General features: G+C 29.0%; 1 protein-coding gene across 1 annotated transcript in view; it reads left to right on the top strand.

Annotated features, from left to right (window-relative positions):
* Nulp1 (Nuclear localized protein 1) overlaps positions 1-1,210 on the top strand; it is a 47,241-nt gene extending 46,031 nt beyond the window's left edge. Inside the window, exon 12 of the mRNA XM_075372534.1 lies at positions 103-1,210. The gene's annotated coding sequence lies outside the window, so the exon portion shown is untranslated. The remainder of the gene's footprint in view (positions 1-102) is intronic.
* The last annotated feature ends 4,628 nt before the right edge of the window (positions 1,211-5,838 follow it).

A 5,838-nucleotide genomic window follows, 5' to 3' on the forward strand; every position in this document is an offset into this window, starting at 1 on the left:
TAATCTTTGTAAATAACATTGGAGTGATGAAATTACTTATAAAAAATACAAAGTATTTTTTTTTTTTTTTTTGTAATTTGATATGTATTCTTTTATTTTCAGGTTGTAAAAGCAGTAAGTAAATTAAAGCAGTTTTATTAGTGAACGTCAGTCACCAAAAGCATTTTAGATGGCAGCTTTTTTTACTGATATGCAGCAAAGATTATAGTTGCGCAGAAACTCATAAAAATATTACAATACCAAGCAGCTCGACCTTCAAATGAGGAACAGCACAATATTATAAATAGTTTTTTCAGTTTTGAAGTTTGTAAAAAATATATAAAAATGATTGAATTTTTAGTGGGTGGTATTATTTATTTTAATACTATTTATTTATAATTACATTATGGTATGATTAAAAAATATATTAATATACTTTTAAGATTGTCATATCATAAAAATTGATATTGTATTCATATTATAAATGCAGATTTGTTATATTTATGTACACAAATTAATTTAGTTGTATTACAGTATTTTTTTAATGGTAATAAAAGTTTATTAAGTTAAGGTTTAATGTAATTTATATTGTATAATATAAATTATAAAACAAAAAAAAAATAGTATCTTTAATTTTAAGAAATAAGAAATTTATACTTTAAAAGTGTGATTAATTATCTTAATTAAAAAAATACAATTCATTATCTTAATAATATTTTATTTATCTCTGGATTTTTAAGGTATAGTGAAAGTCTGACAAAGCAGTTATTATATAATTACAGTTTTTCTGCATATCATTAGTTTTTCTGTATTCCAAATAGTATTTCTCTTTTGGTTTATTATTGCTTCTGAGATTATCTGCTTTTACATATGATTTGGATAACTTTAACAAATATAAAGCGGCACAGACTGAATGAGGGAAGGAAACCAACTCTCTTATATAAGAAATAATTAAACATACATGACTGTTAAATTGATATAAGTCATTGAGGTTTATCTGTTTATGATATCTAGAGAAAATAGTAAGTTGAATATCTCAAAATGATGTGATGTCTTTACTACTTTCTCTGAGAAAATCAAGACAGCACAACAAACTCTTTCCTTTTATTAACTATCAGTTCATTTTATTTTATGTTAATTGAAAAATACCGTAAAATTAACAATAGAACAAAACTTTTTTATGTTGACCTATGTAATCAAATGAAAGAAATACATGTTGCATTGAATAACACACTGTTACTCTTTATCATTTTTTCCTTATCCCTCTCAGATCAGCTGACACAGATGTGATATTTAGCTGGCAACTGCCAAATTTATTGAAAGCATGTCTATGCATTGCATTATAGTTGTTAAAAAGGTATTTTTAATGTGATAGACAAGGTTTTATTTATTATTAAATGTATATTTTTCTTAAAAATAATGAAGTATTCTTTTAAAAAGTATTTATTTAATCTTGTATTAGTATTCATTATTTATTACTTGGATAAATATTGAATTTTTTCTTCAAGCTTTATTCACTGATAACATTATTACTAAAGTTAACTTATTGAATTCGATGAAAAACATGAAAATATTAAAATTATTAAATTTAAATTCAACTTGCAAAACAGTCGGGAACATTTCTTCATAAGCTTTTCAGACTTGTCTAAAAGATTCCTTTTCAGTGGAGTTTAACACTGTTGTTAAGAGCAGCACTCTTCTTAAAAAGTACGTATAGCTAGAATTTGTTTATTTTTTTTGGTGGGAAAAATTGACATAATGTGGTAATGTCTTTGTATGTTTACCCTACACCTAACAGATTAAAATTTATCTCTTCGTAAAAACAGAATGACACTGCTTTTCACTTTTGAATAAAAACCACCAATAAAATAAGCTAAATTTATCTATCTATGACTTTACCAAGCAAGCCCACAAATGTGACGACTGCCTGCAGTGAGATATAGGCAGCCAGAGGCCTGATTGTCCTCCTGTTACTTCATTGCTGTTGGATTATTTACACAAGCACAAGCAATTACGAAAACACTGATTACAGTCCCTGTTCTGAAAAGAGGATAACCCTGTCTGGGCAAACCGTTGCTTGTTACAGGGTACTTCACTAGCAGTTATCGTCCGTACCTTGTAGAGCAAAAACTCAATCGCTTTACAAGGCCCTCTGTAAGGCGGATGTATATCTAAATCAAACACTAGATACCAAGAAGGATATGCAAAACAGTTAAATGATGAGCGCTCTATGCCAGTGCTTCCCTAAGTAAATAAAATAAGCTAATCTTATCTACCTATTACTTTGCCAGGCAAGCTCACAAATGTGACAACCGCCTGCAGTGACATATGGGCAGCCAGAGACCTGATTGTCCTCCTCTTACTTCGTTGCTGTTGGATTGTTTACACAAGCAATTACTCTGTAAGGCAGATGTATATCTAAATTAAACACTAGATACCAAGAAGGATATGCAAAACAGATAAATGATAAGCACTCTACGCTTTTGATACAGATTCTGTTAAACCTTAGTCTGTAATGAATTCAGCACCAGCAGAAGGTACACATACTAGTTTACTCCTGAAATGTTTGTTAGATGTTATACTCATGATGTTGCCATTCTCAAAAATTATGAGCATCCCATGCCAGGCTTCCTATGAAATGCAACTTAAATTTTAGAAAAAATTAAATTGACTTCTCATTTAATACTTTATTTTTAATTTTAAAATCTGACATTTTACAGTGAATCTTGCGATTATAACTTTAAAAAGTCTAATTTTATTAAGAGTGCAAAAATGTTTTTATTTTAGTTATGAAAAAAATTTGCATATGATTTTATGTAAAAAATTTACTTCATCATTATTATATAGATTTATATTAACATTATTATCTTTATGACCACATTAGTCAGTCCACTATCCAAGTCTCTTTGATGGGACTTGCGGTCCTCTCAGTACTTTTTCTTATGTTTCGATCTTTCTGCCTTTTCTCATGTTAGTATGAAGCAGGTGTTTTTGTTCTTGATTTTCTTGTTTAATTTTATATTTTTTGTGTTTTTTTGATCACAGATCAAAGATCTTTTTATCTTCTGTGATCTCTTTTCTGAAACTTCCCTGGTATTCTGTTATTTCTTGAGCTGTGAACTGATCCTGTTGAGGATGATTCTTGAAAGAATTTTATGTGTTTGTCTAGGAGAGAGATTCTCCTGTAATTGTTAGGGTCTTTTTTATCCCCTTTTTTTTCGTTAGGGGTTTTTTTTATGTAGCAGATGGATGAGGGTTGTCGTCCAGTGTTTTGGTAGTTCTTTGATCCAGATGTTGACAAGCTGTTGATGAAGGGCAATTTTTGCTGATCTTCCTGCATGTTTTCAGATCTCTACAAAAGTCTGATCTCATGCTGCTTTGAAATTCTTCATCTCACCCAGTGCTTAGGAGACTTCTTTTATTGTGGAAAGGTATGTTTTCTGGTGGTGTTTTATTTTGAGGTTTAGGTTAGGAGTTGTCAGTTCTTCACAATTTAGAAGTTTGTTGAAATATTTAGTTAGGATTTCAGCATTATCTTTATTGTTAAGGACTAGTTTACCATTTTCATTTTTTATTAGTAGGGTTGGGGGTTTGTATTTTTGGAGCTGAATTTTAAAGGTTTGAAGTAGCCTCTCAACTGTTTTATTCAATTCCTCTATTAACTTCAGTGTGTCTTTATAGTGTTATCTTTTTATTTTCTCTAAGGTTCAGGTGGTTTCTTTTCTTTGTTTTACTAGATTTTGGAAGGATGTTGCTAATTTTTGGGATTGGTGAAATTGCCATGCTTTATGTCTTTTCTCCAATGTTTGATGTTTTTTACAGGATTTTATTGTGGCTAATTCTTCAGCGATTTGTATAAGATTGTTGACTAGATCTTTGAGTTTATCACATAAACTCAAAGTTTAAGTTTAAGTTGCATTTTTTTTTCAATTGCATTTTGATAATTTTCATTCTTGATTAGTTGGGTAGGGTCCATTTCTCTTTTAGGGGCTTGGTTTTGTTGCTTTCTTTAATTTTAACTAGATAGTGATCTGAGCCTGTGTCTACTCCTTGGAGGATTCTTAGATTGTAGATCTCCTTGTGGTGGTGTTTGTGTTTGTCCATGTAGACATAGTCTAGTTGCTATTCTCCTTTAGTGGAGTCAGGGTATTTCCAGGTTTTGAGGTTTCCTCTTGAAATAAGTGGATTTTGAGATTATGGTTTCTGCAGAGTTCAGAGTCTCTGTCCGTTTTTGTTTGCTTTCTTTTGAGGAGGTCATTTTTATTTTTTTAAGATTAAGCTCACTTGGCTGGATGTCGATTGCATTTTAGAAAAAAGGCAAATTATTTTATTTATATACAATCATACTTCTGTATGATTTTCACAAATATATTACAGTATAATAGATGAACCATTGAAATAGATGATTATAAGCATAATTTATTTCCAGTAACTGTCGCACAAAATATATTCTTCTTTCTATAGTGTTTACTTGTGATGTAATGTTGGATGGATGAACAGTGTTCATCTGCAATTAAAATATTTTACAAAATTTGTAATAGTTTTATGAATGAAATCAACCAATTTAATATCCATCAGAATAATGTGGTACGTCAGTTTGGATGTAGAATTTTAAAGAAATGGTTCAGAATGAACAAGAAACCTCTTTGTAAACAAAGGAATGTGTATGTACCTAAAAACATAGATGCTAATAAGAACTGCATTTGTTACAAAGCCCCAAATGCCCTGCTCGTTGTCGTTCAGCTTCACTTGGCTTGTTAAATTCCAATTTTTAAATTATTCTTCATATAAGGATTTACAAGTGCATCTATATAAAATTCAAGTAGAGTAGGCCTTCAATTGTACTGATCAAGAATTTTGATCAAATAACTTTTTGCTGATGACTTGTGAATCATTCTTTACTTTTTAATGAGTGTAATCACATTTTCACTTATGTGGAGTATGTGTGGATAAAAAAGACTTAAATAGGCACAAAATTATCAGACAGTCTAATTTATTGAGGTATCATTTTTTTCATAATAAAAGATTTAAAATTTTATCTAAAAAAACTAATATTTATTGAGCTTTTAATATTTAAATATTCATTAAGTTATATGATATTTAAATATCTCATTAAGTTATAATGTTTAAATATTCATTTAAATATACATTCTTAAGGTATAAATTTCTATTTTAAAAACACAAAATGGTGAACAGAGAAAAAATTAAGTGGGATTGAGCATTTGTCCATATGAACTTTTTATTTTGTTGTCTGGATTCAGTCCCTTAGGTTTGTCCTAACAACTCTTGGTAGGACACGCCATGTATACGATTCAAATTTATCAATTGGAAAACACCATGGAACAAAATTATCATCTACTTTCCGTACAAATCTGTCACTCTAGTCAGTACAATTCAATTTAATAATAACCTTAATAATAAATTATCACTACACATTCATTTCTAATATATTCACTTATGCAATCATCAGAAAGATCCTAAAGTGATGCCATAATAAAATACAATTCTAAACATTCCAAAGCATTAAATGACCATGTAATATAATTATTACGTAGACCAGTACAGATAATCTGGCTTGGACACAATACCATAAAAATACAATACAAAAAACAATTTTTATTTAAATCTGTTGACAGTAGATTGGAGTACTACCTGGTGGAGTAATACAATATTATTTGGCAAAACATTTTAAATTGTAAATATTTCATTATACCACCAGAGGCTATTTTTGGGAAGTTAAGTAGTTTTTTTATTCATTTTTTTTAATATAATTTTGCTCTAATTAATTTTTCAAGGCAAAAATTTGAACATTAATAATAAAATTATGTTAGTTTACTCTGCATTGATTTTATTATTTTT

The sequence above is a fragment of the Lycorma delicatula genome, chromosome 8 (genome assembly GCF_047948215.1).
Source record: "Lycorma delicatula isolate Av1 chromosome 8, ASM4794821v1, whole genome shotgun sequence".
Classification (NCBI taxonomy): domain Eukaryota; kingdom Metazoa; phylum Arthropoda; class Insecta; order Hemiptera; family Fulgoridae; genus Lycorma; species Lycorma delicatula.